This window comes from Diceros bicornis, chromosome X (assembly GCF_020826845.1).
Source record: "Diceros bicornis minor isolate mBicDic1 chromosome X, mDicBic1.mat.cur, whole genome shotgun sequence".
NCBI classification, from domain to species: domain Eukaryota; kingdom Metazoa; phylum Chordata; class Mammalia; order Perissodactyla; family Rhinocerotidae; genus Diceros; species Diceros bicornis.
The window spans coordinates 4,367,582-4,382,131 of record NC_080781.1 but is presented as its reverse complement, the minus strand read 5'-3'; the positions used below and the strand labels follow the sequence as shown (position 1 = coordinate 4,382,131).

Below are 14,550 nucleotides of genomic sequence, written 5' to 3'. Positions count from 1 at the left end.
TTTAATAGAGCTATTCCCTAAGATGCATAGACCATAAAAGACTTTCCAACAAATCAAAGCTAGCAAGAGTAGACGCTTGATATGAAACTAGGTCCCCTGCCCCAGTGTTTATCATCTTTGTCATTATTGGCCATGTCCTCCAAGAGTCCATCCCTTAAAACATGTGAGGAATCCCTAATTGTATCATCACAACAAATAATTTCAGCAAGTTGGAAGCCTAAGTTTGCTGCCTTAATGCAGAAGCAATTGTGAGCATGTCCTAGGGGACATTATCTTTCTTCTTCAATAAATAAATTCATAGGCCTGTGAAATAATTTTAAGAAAAGAAAACTTTTTAAAAATCTTGTATGTCGAGTCCTGTATTAACACAGCTAATATCACAATAATATTATGAGGTCATTATTTTTATCTTCTCCAATTTAAAGATGTGGAAATGGACACAAAGCATTTAAATACATACTGAAGGTCAGATGCGACTTCAACCCAAGCAATCTACTTTTAGAATCTGTGTTCATATTGCCATATCTCTATACACTGTTCCCTGGTTTATCAATTAGGTTCTTCAGACGATGCCCATTTAAAGCCAACTCCCTCTAACCCAATGGTAAATACTGGGTCATGTAACCAAACTTGAAGTTGGCTGGGAAAGATAAACTCCTTGACCCCAAAAGTGAAGAGGGGTATTTACAAATAGCTGGCGAATACAACACCTCCAATATTGTATTATCAAAACCATTACTGTATAAGAAAAGAAACAGACATCAACCCATCCCCTGGGTTTAGGAGAGGTTCTTGTTCTTGACAGCTCCTCATTCTAATTTTGCTCTCAAACTATATATATACGATAGCTTCCCGATATAACCACAGTAACATCCAGAAAGAGTAACACATTTGTCAGCCTGACCCCCTGGGAATAGCTCCACACTGCTGGCGCTATCACAGAGCATGACCTCAAAGAGTTAAAGCTGTTTGCAAATACTGTAGCCTGTTTGGTGCCCAGGGTATTGGGAGAGTGCAAAGAAGCCAGAGAGGAAGCTTTCCTGTGCGCCTCTGGCGTGGTGGCCTTGCATGCCACCCTTACCTGTTTGCCATCCTGGCCCCAGGAATCTCTCTGTTAACAGCTGGTTTGCGCTGGGATTAGCTGCTCTTTGCATTCGCTTGTAGCTGTGGATGTGGTTTCTGTAGTGATGAAGCCGACTGCGGAGATCTATTGGCTGCTGGCTTTGTAAATTTCATTCAGTTTGGTCCAATAGCAGAGGGAGACATCGGGACCTCTCTGTTCAGTCTCTCTCTGTCTTGCAGACGCGTCTCTGTCTCTCAGCACAGAGCTCTTATTCAGACCTAGCTCTGCCCTTCCTGCTCCGACTGTGTTCCTTTTTCTTCCTGACCAGAAGACTATTTACGACAGAAACAACGAATTTCCTCCAAACGGCGGTGTCGGTGATCCTCACATTCCTTTGGAGGAGCAAATCTAGAGGAGATTCGAGAAAGCAAAGGCGCCTGGACTAAATACATCCTCCTGATTCATACCCTTAGTCCGGGTTCCCTAGAAAAATCTGGATGTGTAAAAAGAACATTTACAGCCCATGCAGCTTTTCCACGGCTAAGGTAGGTGCTGTTTTAAGATAGTCTCTGGGTTATTTTTTTTTTTTAAGCCTTTTAAACATTTTGACTTGTATATGCTCCCCAGCAAGAGATGATAAGCCTGACTACAAACATTTGAGCTTCACTTAATATGACATTTTTTTTCTTTTATTTCGAAAATTTGGATAGGACTTTCTCCCATCTGTCGCTCCATTTTTTAGGTGTGGGTGGGAGTGTGGACATATATGTACAGTGTGTCCTGTGCAAGCTACATGCACGTCTCGACAGACACATTTGATTTTTTTTTTTCGACTTAAAAAAAAATAAATCGGGACCACCGTGGTTTGGAAACGTTTTTGCTGCAATCAGCTATTTGAACGGCTCTGGGGCCGTGTGTGATGTGTTTACAAAGTAGAGCTGTCTTACATACAAATAAACAGAAGAGTGTGGCGGGGAGAGGAGGAAAAAAATATATCTGCAGTACAGGGAGAGAAGGAGCGAAGCCCCAGCTCTCTGCAAACCGGGACTAGAGATGGAGAAGGCAGGACGACTTCTGGAAACTGTGAGCAATCAGGGGCTTTTTTTTCCCTCCTTCTGTTTTAAGGAAACTGTCAGCTACCACCTCCTGCGGTGGTTTTTTTGGGTTAACCAGAGAGAAAAAAGGAAAACAGGCTTGGCTGGGGTTGCATTAAGCGATTTTTTTTTCCTCCTTCCTCTGCTGGCCTGGGATAAGATGACGGCTTGTGTGGTGCACGAAATAACGCACGCGATTGATTAGGACCTGGCTGGGGTTTGCTGGGGAGCGACCCGGGCGCGCCAGAGACCCCTGGTGAAGACGAAATGACGGTAGCTTAGCGCTGTTTCTGCAAAGCCGGGGAGCGGGCTACCTGCCCCCCTTTTCCCGTGCTTGTGGGTTAGGGGGGAGGCAAGCGGCTGGTGGGTGGCTGGTGGTTTTGCTTCTTTGGGTCTGGCCTGGACCTTTCTGAGGGGCGCGCAGCTGCCGCCCGACCACCATCCCCGAACTGCCTGCTTTTCCCGAGGACCACAAAAGTTGGTAGCTGTGGGAACAGGCGCCGGGCGCCCTAGCCCGGGTCTCAAGGGATGCGAAGCCCCAGCCCTTGCGGATAGAGAAACCCTATTCCCGGGAGCAGAGCCCGCGGGGCGCACGGCCGAATAGTCCCCTTGGGCGAGGTGGGGGTGGGGGGTTTGGGGAGTTGGTTCCTCTATGCGGACCACCCCCATAGCCTTGGGCAACCTAACAAACAACTCCTCCATCCCAAAGCTCTCTGCTGTCCCGCGCTTCAAATCCCACCCCCACCCCTACCCCCAACGCTTTCCCGGCCGATTTCATCCCGAACCCCCGCAGCTAACACACACACCTCCATTCCCGCGTGGCTCGGCCTGGCCCCCTCCCGCTCCAGGGGTTAGAAGTGATAGCGAAGAGGCGCCAAGCCTGCAGCCTGGGGTGGGGGAAGAACAGGGGTTGGGCGAGGGGCTGTGAGACCCTGGAAAAAACAAGTGAACTTGAGACCCGCCCCCTCCCCAAGGCCGCGGTCGAGGTGCCCCTGGCCTGCGCCCGCACTCGCGGGGCCTGAGCTGCGGACGCGCGGGCGGGGGTGGTTGGGGGGGATGTATTGCTCGACTGCAGATGATGCGGGGGTCCAGGCGCCTGCGGTGGGGGGAGAGGCCGAGGTTCCCGCCTGCGCCCCCCACCCCACGGTCGTTCCCTCCCGCTCCCGCTTGCAGAACGCCCGCCGCCTCCTCGGGCGCACTGGCATCCTTCAGTCTCCTAGACGACCCTTTTCTCCCCGCCAGCCCCCCAGCCTGCTTCGGCTCTTTCGCTCCTGGGAGAAGCGGTAGGTTTGGTCTCCTCAGCCGGGGTGTGGGGGCGGGGGCGTCCTCCCGGTCAGCCCCGCGGGCCTTTGGCCCCCGAATCGGGGCCCCGTGCCCCGCGCAGTCTTGGGCCCGGCGCACCATTCCGTCGCCTGCTCGCCGCCAGACACAGCGCCCTTTCTTCCCGGAGCGGCGGGGGCGGGAGCCGGGGGTCACTCCAACCCCTGCACCTCCGGGGCCTGGCTGGGACCACCTTGGGAACGGGTTTCCCGCTTGGAGGGCGAGGGGCGCCCGGAGGGCGTTCTCTGCAGCCCTCCAGCTCCATCCCAATGGGTATTTTTTTTTTTTTTTTTTTGGCTGCGGGTTTCCTTTTCTCTGACTCCTTCTTCTGAACCGACCGGCAGGTGTGGGCCTCTTTTTATTTGTTTTCGGAGCCACTGGGCTGCTATTTCGGCGCTGACGCGGAGGGGGTGCAGAGGCAGAGTTGGGGGTCCAGGGGGTGGCGGTGGGGTGGCCCCCGCCGTGCGCGGTGGCTCGCGGCTTGCGCCAGCGCTGGGCGCGCGCGTAATGAATTAAACCCAGTGCTTGGGCGAGTCTGGGTTGAGCGAGGACGGCGGATCCCAATCTGTCATTTGGACCCAACTTAAGAAATTTGGGGCGAGGGTTGATGGGTGGGGGTTATCGAAGTAACCAGGTGCTGTTCTTGCGAGTAGAATCCACGAGGTGGTGGTATGGATTCTTCTTTTGATTTTGATTTTTTTTTTTTTCCTGTTTGGTCAGTTGGGGGGAAACGGGTTTATGTGCTCATATCCTATGCTTTTTGAAGGGATCCACTGCTGGCAGGGCATCGACATCAAGATCGCGCTGCATTTAACTGTTTTCTAACGGGAGGTGGTGTGAGCTAGCTCTCTTCTCAGAGTCCGCACTTACCATGATTTGAGGAATGCAGAGGGGAAAAAAAAAAAGAAAAAGTTCGAGGAGACCTAGTTATCCTGATGAAGCAGAATTTCCAGTTTGTGTAGGCGTTCTGCAGGCCACATAGAAGTGAATGCTTAAGACATTGTCAATAGGTACCTTCTTCAGCTAGAAATTAAATGAGCAGGATGTGAAAACCTGACTTTCCATCAGAACAAAGCAACACCACTCTGCTAAGAGAGCTGCCTGGTTTGAAAAGAGATGCTTAGCATTTCCCTAGAGGATGGCAGAGCCCAGAGAAGTGATCAGATTGCACAGAAATCTGCATTTTTGTGGTGGCGGATGGGGGGAATGGAGAATTATTTCATGCCTTAGTTGGCTGTGGGAAGCGGTTAACTGCAATCCTGAAAATCCTCAAGATAAATAACTCTGTGGCGATGCAGCAGAAGGTAGTAGGGCCGGGGATAATGGCACAGGGTCACATTCATCCCTTATTTCCAGAAAAAAACTCTAGATTTTAAAAATTTGTCCCCAAATTAAGAATGTAAGAATTTCAAGGAAGCCTTTGCAAATATATATTTTTTCCAGATTAGAAGTTCAGTATTCTATTACCCTAGGAAATGTAGTTGAGTATATATGTAGATAGGTAGACAGCAATTTAAAAAAGTATCTTCCGTGACATGGAGGAAGACAATCAAGCCGATTGTAACAAGTGGAAAATTACTTCATCAGTTTTAAATCACTGGATTCACATGAGAGATTTGATTTTTTGGAAACTAGAATGATTTTGAGAAGGGATTTAATGATAATTGCATTTTCCTAATAATGGCTGTGCTTTGATACCGTTTTTAAGATGTTTTGACATATTTTTCTTGGGTGGAGGAATTGTTGCTTTCCTTTGTATTTTTTTAAAATAAAATAGTGCTGAATGTACTTTTGGCCCTAAAACCTGCAGTCCAGCTAATTTTTACACAAGTCTAAGAATAGAACAGATACTTGACAAGTAACCGATTGCTACAGAAGGTGGATAAAGCAGGTATATGGATGCTATTAAATTTACAAGTGAACAGACTTGAGGGTATTTGAAAATTCATGGTTTTAGCCTGGAATGCAGACTAATAAGTATATGAAGTTTTTCTTTATTTCTGAACTTGGCCTTTTCTTTTTTTTTTTTTCCTTTGTAGTAATTTGTGGAAAGGTTCTGGTCTTTGCACAAAGATTCCAGTGCTTACTAACTATGCACATTACGTAGCTTTCAGACTGTGCAAGAATCTCTTTAAGAGCTCCTTAGAGTATAGTGCTTTTATGCCTAGACCAAAACAAAAAACCTAGAGACGGTTCATACAAAAGTACACATTCAGGTGCATGGAGTCTGGCTTCCCTTTAACATTTTTCCATTTTAATTGGTACTCCATACTTTAAACCTTTATTATATGGTTGAGTATTGTCAATAATGCAACTTGTTGACAGAATTATTTTGTCCAAATGAAGCGATGATATAAAGATATTTTAAGTCCTTTAATACCCTCGCTCTGAAGATAGGATTATCAGGTTAAAACATACTTAAATTCCAGACTTGGTGAGAGCTGATTTTAGCATCTGAAAGTCATGTGTAAGGAACAGATTTTTAGTATATAAACCAGCCTGCATTCTTTCTATAATGGTTTCTACTCTTAACAATATGCATTTTATTCCCAAATGAGAAAAATATGTTCAGAGTTTAGTTTAAATCAGTTGCCCATTTTTTTTTTCTTCTTTCTGGATACTATATCTTTTTAGAAGAGAGACTTTAGTCTACTTAACTATCTTTAAGACTTCTAAGACAGACTATGCCTTCTCTGGAGCAACAAATAATCTCTTAAACTTGTCGGCTACCAGTTTCAAAGCAAATATACGGATTTTGCCCAGTCAAGGAGAGAAAGTGAGAATCTCAAAATTGAAGCCCACGTGGCTCTAGGCAATTAGGTCATCTCTTATGCGCTGTATCCATTCATGGACAATTCACTCAATGAATATTTTCCAGTTTTGTCATTTTTCTCTAAACAACCTTCATTTAGCCTCTCAAAGACTCCACTGTTCTTTGCTGAATGAATGGCAGAATGGGAAATCCTTCCTCATTTTTCTTGGGGAGGGGCAAAGTAGCACAAATGTACAAGGGAAAAAGAAGGCGGTACTGCCTAGAAGTTTGCCATTTTGCCACTTATGGGCTTTGAATAAATATGTACATAGGAGAAGGATTTCTCTCTGTCGTGGTTACACTAAATAAAAATTAAATAAAAGGCTCATAAAGTTAGCACAGGCATGGAAGGTTGGCTGTGGAGAATAACCAGTCCACCTAGGGATCTGATTCTGAACTTCAGACATTCAGTGTTGGGTTCACCTGTCCCAGGTGCATGCACAGTACCTAAGCTCTACCTGCCTGTGGAAGTTGGCCAATCAATTTCCAGCATGATCCTCTTCTCTGGCCCAAGTCACCCTCCTTCCTCCCAGAAGTGGTACCTGAAAGAAAACAAGGAAAATCCCAACAGATAGAAAATATATAGTAAGATGAGGTTTTATTGACTTGATTCCAGAGTGGAATAGAGTAGTCGTTGTACAATTTAGGAAAGAAATGAGGAAGAATAGACCCTCAAGGCCTCATTGGAATAAATCTCAAGGAGACAAATCTTTATTTCAGGCTAGTGTTAATGAAATAGCATGTGCTTTCACAGTTCTTTGGAAAGGTGGAGAAATAACCCAGAGCTTTGGGTGGTTTTATTTAAAATGTTTGTTATATAAATAGTGCTTTGCCACAGTAACAGAGTGCTATTTTTGGATTACAATTGGACCTCATGATTATGTGTGTTGACATTGGTGATCATTTTGGTTTCAAGAGGCTAATATCTGATTGGATGATGAGTCCTTGGGTCTGGAAGTCATCATCCCAGGTGTATGTTTTTATTTTATTTCATCATGGTAAGAAAACATAACAGGAGATCTATTCTCTTAACAAAACTTTAAGTGTACAACAGAGTATTGTTGATTCTGGGTATGATGTTGTACAGCAGATCTCTAGAACTTATTCATCTTGCTTAACTGAAACTTTATGCCCTTTGATTCATAATTCCCATTTCTCCCTTCCACAGTCCCTGGCAACCAACATTTCTCTCTGTGATTCTGTGACTTTGGCTGTGTTATATATCTGCAGGCATCAACACCTCATCCAGGCTCATTTTCCATTTTTTTCTTTTTTTGTCTCATTGGAGTTTTTTTTTTTTTTTTTTTTTTTTTGGTGGGTGAGGGGGGAGAATACATATTTTGCAAAGTGCACTCCTTTAAAGAGTGGAACTTGGCCTGCTATTTTTATGTTAGAAAGAAAAGAAACTTGGTTAGCCTAAAGTTGCATTTCTTGATAAGGTTTTGGATCCTTTAAAAAAGAGCCAAGGTTAACTGTAATTGGCACCAATGAGAAGCATCACAGTGAGTTGATGTTTGTTTTTACATTTTGTTCTGTTCTTATAGCTGTGATGGGATTTGCACGCGGTGTCATTTTCCATGTTTCGTATTTCAGCATCACCAAAGTTTGGTTCAAAACTGTGAGAGGGACACATATTACATTACCTCGATGGTCAGCCAGCTTCAGCTGCTCAGCCTACAGCAGGGAACTGTGGTCTCAGAAACAAGGATGGAGGGGTTGGGGGTACAGACCAGAACCTATTAAGATCAAGTGCTTTTATTGTTTTCATATTTTTCTCACTTAAGATAAGTATAACTCTATGAATGGGCTAGGAGGGAAAACAAAAATAAATGTATTTTTTTTTTCACTAATAAAATATTTCATTGTTAACTGCTTTTCTAAGTCAGGCAGATATGCCCTCCTGGCCTAAAGGCATGCAGTAAGAATTGAAATGTGTATGTGTGTGTCTGTGTATGTTTATATTCAGAGATATGCCCATATGCACAAGCATAGCCAAGAGCTATTTTCTTGCATAAAATGTTTTTCTCAGCCATCGCAACACATTTGATCAAAGCAAAAAACAAAATACTAGAATGAAAAATGTGATTTTTGCCTTAGTCTTTTTCCCTTTTTTTTCTCTCTCATTCACCCAGTGTATCTGATATTTAAAATTCATAATGTAGGGGCCAGCCCGGTGGCGCAAGCGGTTAAGTGCGCGCGCTCCGCTGCGGCGGCCCGGGGTTCGCTGGTTCGGATCCCGGGCGCGCACCGACGCACTGCTTGGCAAGCCATGCTGTGGCGGCGACCCATATAAAATGGAGGAAGATGGGCACAGATGTTAGCCCAGGGCCGTCTTCCTCAGCAAAAAAAGAGGAGGATTGGCGGATGTTAGCACAGGGCTGATATCCTCACAAAAAAAAAAAAAAAAAATATTCATAATGTAAATTACCTGTGATTGACCTGAGAGTACTCCTCATTTGAGGGTGTAGACATTCATTAACAATGAGACCTACATAAATAGAGAGTATAGGTTTAGGGGCAGGCATCTGTTTTCTCTAAGTTTCTTTGAAGCTTTCTTTTCTAATCTGAGTAATATTTTTCTAACAAGATATTATTACCCATGTTTATAGTGAAATAATCTATATGGTAGGTGTGAAAAAATATTACCCTTTTATGAACATCAATATTGCGTCGTGTTGTCTACTGGGATGGAGAAATCGACAATTTTTACAATGACCAAACTGGGCACTATTTTCACAAGGTTAAACTCATAACTCTTTTATCTGCCTCATAGGGCATGCATGCCTTTCTTTCTCTCCATGCTGTAAGAGCTCTGCTGAGAGACTGTTTCTATTGAAACCTTCTGCTACAGTCGCAGGAGCATTGTATCAGCACAGTAGAGAAACCCAGAGTTCACTTTCAATAAGCATCGAGAAGCTTGAAGTCACAAAAGTTGAGAAACTCATAATAGTCTCTCTCTGGTCTTGGGTCCCTCTCTTCCTGCAGAGATCCTTTGCATTCACATTCAACCTGGACCACTCATTCATATTGCTCGTCTGAGGAAGCACCGAAAAATCCCAAGTGATGGCCACAGCAGAGGTGAATTAGTGCGAGAGGATTTCTCATCCTGGGGGTCGTTTCACCACCAGCTGCAGGTTCTTTGGAAATAGGATGACACATCACAAATGTGCAGACAGACTTAGGTCTCTGACAGGACAGTATGCTGCCGTGTAGACACAAGTGGTCTCATGACAACCAAAACACAAATAAGAGCGATTTCTTGCATAAAATAGTTTCATTGGCAAGTTATATCTAGAAAGCCTTCATCATCTAAACTAGCTAAATTTCTCTTAAATATTGCATTTTTATATATTTATATAATTGTATTTATATACTATACATTTATAAGTGGTATTTACATACAATTTATGTAAGTGATGAAGAAAGCTTCCATCATCTAAACTCATTCTATTCCAAAATTCGTTGGAAATCCTTCATATATAATGAATAAAATTCATTTAGATACATAACGTACAGTAGTGGTTTCACTTTCCATAATTTCAGTTACCCGAGATCAACCCTGGTCCAAAAATATTAAATGGAAAATTCCAGAAACAAACCATTCTTAAATTCTAAATTGCACACCATTCTGAGTAGCGTGATGAAATCTCGCGTGGTCTTGCCCCGGATGTGACTCATCCCCTTAAGGTCCAGGGATCCACGCTGTAGACGCCACTGCCCGTCAGTCACTTAGTAGCCGTCTTGGTTATCAGATCCACTGTCATGGTATCGCAGTGCTTGTGTTCAAGTCACCTTTATTTTACTCAATAATGGCCCCAAAGTGCAAGAGTAGTGATGCTGGCAATTCAGATATGCCACAGAGAAGCCGAGAACTGCTTCCTTTAAGTGAAAAGGTGAAAGTTCTCGACCTAATAAGGGAAGAAAAAAAATCACATGCTGAGGTTGCTAAGACCTATGGTAACTTTTATTACAGTATGTTGTTATAAACTGTTCTATTTTGTTATTATTGCTGTTAATCTCTTACTGTCCCTAATTTATAAATTAAACATTATCATGGGTATGTATGTAAAGGAAAAAACATAGCGTATACAGGGTTCAGTACTCCCCAGGGTTTTAGGCATCCACTGGGGGTCTTGGAACATATCTCACACAGATAAGGGGGAACTACTGTATTAGATATATAATTATGTATTATATATTTATATATAAATATATAACCTATATAATAAATTAATTTAAACATATCAAAAATTAGTGTAAATATAACATACATATATAGATATAGATACATGAGAGATGGATTGATAGATAGCTTGACATGCATTTTCTGGAAGAAACCGTGTCATATCTGGTAAGTAGATTTCCAAGCTGGTCTCCAATATCTACATTTTTTTCCCTCAATATCACATTCAAGTGAAGTTGAAGAGCTATTAATGTTACTGTGGTAACAAGCATATTACAGTACTCACTGAAATATAATTAATTGATATGTAGTGTGCTTTTGTGAACCAGTGGAGAAACCTCATGTCAGTGGGAACATGTGTCGAGCAAGAATCTGTGTCAAGTGATCTTTCCTCCCGGATCAATAGGCAACTTGTGTCCTTAGAAGACAAGACTGAGAATCTCTCTGAGGTTGTGTGAAGTTCAGCAGAAAAGAACACCACAGCGAATCAATGTTGTCCGCCATGAGCGGGCATGAGATGGCACCAATCTAAGCATGCGTTTGCCTACCGTGGGGTAGATTCTATTGGCTAGGTCTCTTGCGTGGCCTTGCTCAAGATGAAAAATCAGTGCGGTAGGTTCAGGAATGCAGCTCCTTAGCACTGGCAAGAAGGAAATTTCATGACTAAGATATATTTGTCATTTTCTGGAAAAGAGCTTCTTACTCCATCAGGAGTTTGCTCTTCACGTTCCTTCTTTTATTCATCACTTTTATTGAGCATGTACTTACTATATGCCAGTTATAGGCTTGGAAGTGAACTTAGTGCTGGTAATATAGAGATGAATTAAGCATATACCTACTCCCAAAAATCCCTGCCTATGTGTGAATGTTCATAAGAAAGTTGTTGAAGTATTTAGAGCATATATATAAACATATATATATAGCATATATATATATAAGCATACATAGAGTATATATATATATAGCATATATATATATAAGCATATAGAGTGTGTGTGTGTGTGTGTGTGTGTGTATGTGTGTATTATATATCACTCCCATTTTCTGGTATGCAATATGGATTCTTTCCTTCTTTCATCTCTTCCTCCCTCCCATTCATCCACCCATCCTTTCTTCCTTCCTTCCTCCCTCCCTTCCTCCCTCTCTTTCTTCTATTTGGATGAGTGATGAGAACTCAGAGGTCTGGGAATGGATCAAATAGTCAGGAAAGAAGAGTAAAAAACAAAACAAACAAACAAACAAAAACTTGTGGAATGGCAAAGAATTTCCATGACAATTTAATAGAATTCTTCACATGCCATGTTTGTATAGCTGCTTATATTTTTAAAAGTTGTCAAACTCTATATTTGTAAAATGTTGATTTTCATTTTAGTAAGCCATATGAGTAAATACATGTATAAAACAGATTACTTTGACTCAACAAAGAACTGAGTGCCCATGAGATGTATATAGATAGATAGATAGATAGATAGATAGATTTTTTTTTTTTTTAACATATGGTAGTGGAACTAGCATCTTTAATTAATGGCCATTTCCTATGGTCTTTATAAAAATCAATAAGCAACAGTTAGATATAACAGCATTTTGAAGGAATGTGAAATACCTTGAATTCTAATGTATCTGAGTCTTGAAGATTGTAAAAATCACAGACAATTGTCTCAGACTCCACCACTCCTCATATAATCTATTTTTCAACCTTTTAAGATCTTTAGCTTCATGAAACAACCTTGAAAATAGACAGTGTTTTTCATACAGGTGAGCTAGGATTGCTTAAATATGGGTACAGATTGCATTGCCTCAGAGGAAAATTCATCATGGTGATTCTTTAAAAAAATGTGAAAACATGACAGCAATTGATGGGAAGAACTCCCAAATCAGGAATTCTCACTTAAAGAGGCTCCCAGATCAAATAATTTTGGAGAACCTCAAGTGTCATACTCCTCTCTTGAATTTTACACTGAAAACAGACACTTTAAGGACTTGACAAGTCCCACACTAGTGGATCCAGGAGACCTGACAGATAATTTGAGATTCTTTGTAACAAGCGTTACCTACATTACGTAACTATAATCACAGAACTATGTTAAGAATACATCTATTATATTTTACTGACACAAAGCAAAAAGAAGAGCTAACAGAATCTAAGGTTACTTGGCAGTGTTTAAATTGCCAAGGTAATCTAGAGAAATGGATTTGTTGATATTTTTTTTCCTTCATTTTATTAATTTCTTCAATATTTGTTGAGGGCTAAGAGGTGGGGTTATGAAGAAGATTAAGTTGTTTATCTTTCCTGTATTATCCATAAGAACATCATTTTCCACCTCTTTTGTAGCAGTAAAAAAAGAAGTGTGTGTGGGGAGGGGGGGTAGGCACAACAAAACATGAGCCAGACTCTTATAATTAGGAACAAAGAAGTTTCATATCAGACTCTCGCTTCTGTTGTGTGTGTATCTGTCTGTTTAATCTCTCATGTCCTATGTCTAATGTTAAGGAAAATAACCGCCTAATCAAAAGTTCATAAATCTCTTTAAAATAGTTAAAGGCAAGATCACCAGGGCCATATAGCTCAAATATTAAGAGTTAGGTTCATTTTGTTATTTTCAGATGGAGATGGTACACTTTTAAATTTTAGCTTCTTCAACAGGACAGGCTACTAGGGTTGATGAGCAAAGAGATGAAGATACTCGATAAGGAATGGGGAGGTAATCAGGAATCTTGGAGAAAAGAAGGATGCTTGCCCTAGGGGATGCCTGGATGGCACCTGTGTCCCAGGCTTAAGCCAGCAGGCTGGATCTGTCTGCTGCAGAAGCGACAACATGCGTCTATGGATTGTAAATTTACCACGTGCCAAGCTTGTGCTGTGCAAAGAACTGGAATTGTTTAGATCACAGTATAGAGAATTATTTGGAATCGATACTATTAGAGAATCAGAATCATTGAAAAGCAGACAAGACACTTTGAAAATAAAAAACAAACATAAAAAAGAAAAAGGCAAAAGGTTACTTTTAGATTTATCTTTGACTATTAGCAGAGAGAGTTCAGAATGAGCAGCTGAAATGTAACCCAGCAGGTGAGGCAGAAGAAAATACTTCTTGCTGAGTACACCAGTGAGACAGACTCTGGAAGAAAATGTAACAGTTACACAGAAGTTAAAAAATAATGTTCAGAAAAAGGAAGTATAAAGCTGAGATACTAGAACGGCAAAGCAGAAAGGGGGATAAATCTAAATTTGTTATAGCATAAAACCAACCAACCAACCTCAGTGAAAGCATGATAGATGGGTGAATTTTGGAATATGCAAAATATCTCAATAAAGCTGTAGATAAATATGTCTCAACAAAGATGCAGGAGAGTCATAATTTGTAACCTGGGAAAAATATCATCTCACCAAAAATCTTGTGACAATTTAGGTTCATAGTGGAAACAAGACAGTAGTGTGTTATGGGGATAAAATAGTAGTTCACACATCACTTCACTTAAAATTTGTGCAAAGGCATTTTATGATGATTCAGTCTGCCAGGACAATTTCACAGATAAAGAAATGTCCATAAATTTGTGTGAAAATTATTGGTTGAAAAGTCTTCCTTTGATGAATAACAAGTGTAAGGTATTACAATTTATCAAAATTACATGAAAATTACATAAATAAGCATGTGTATTAATTTCACAAGTTTTTGGGTATTTAATCTGGTCACATCCAAAATAACAGGAAAATCGTTCAGTTCTATGAATATATGTAACACGTCAGGATACACATTGAGCATTCATAGAGCTGAACAATTTCTTGTTAATTTGGATGTGACCTGATTAAATGTGTGTGTATACATATATATATATAAAATTTATATATGTCTACATAATTTACATCTACAAATTATATAAACATATATACATATATATTTACATATGTATAAATAATTTACTTTTTATTGGGAAACATATCTTCCTTTTTAAAGGACACAAATTGCTCTGCATTATATAATACCATAACAGAATCAGTAAAAAATTCAAATGTATTTATTTATATTGAAAAAATTTGACCATTACAGTTCTATTGCTAAATTATTCCAAGATATGT

At 41.1% G+C, this 14,550-nt stretch overlaps 1 protein-coding gene and 1 long non-coding RNA gene across 5 annotated transcripts in view; one reads left to right on the top strand and one right to left on the bottom strand.

The window, feature by feature from the left end:
- LOC131400701 (uncharacterized) overlaps positions 1-1,604 on the bottom strand; it is a 51,310-nt gene extending 49,706 nt beyond the window's left edge. For both annotated transcript variants that reach the window (XR_009217410.1, XR_009217411.1), the window contains exon 1: positions 1,082-1,604. This is a non-coding gene — a long non-coding RNA (uncharacterized LOC131400701). The remainder of the gene's footprint in view (positions 1-1,081) is intronic.
- NLGN4X (neuroligin 4 X-linked) overlaps positions 1,247-14,550 on the top strand; it is a 294,305-nt gene continuing 281,001 nt past the window's right edge. The window contains exon 1 of one of the 3 annotated variants that reach the window (XM_058535384.1): positions 1,247-1,608. The gene's annotated coding sequence lies outside the window, so the exon portion shown is untranslated. Of the gene's footprint in view, positions 1,609-3,274; positions 3,441-14,550 lie in introns of those variants that run through there. The other 2 variants (XM_058535386.1, XM_058535385.1) reach the window with 2 other exon arrangements.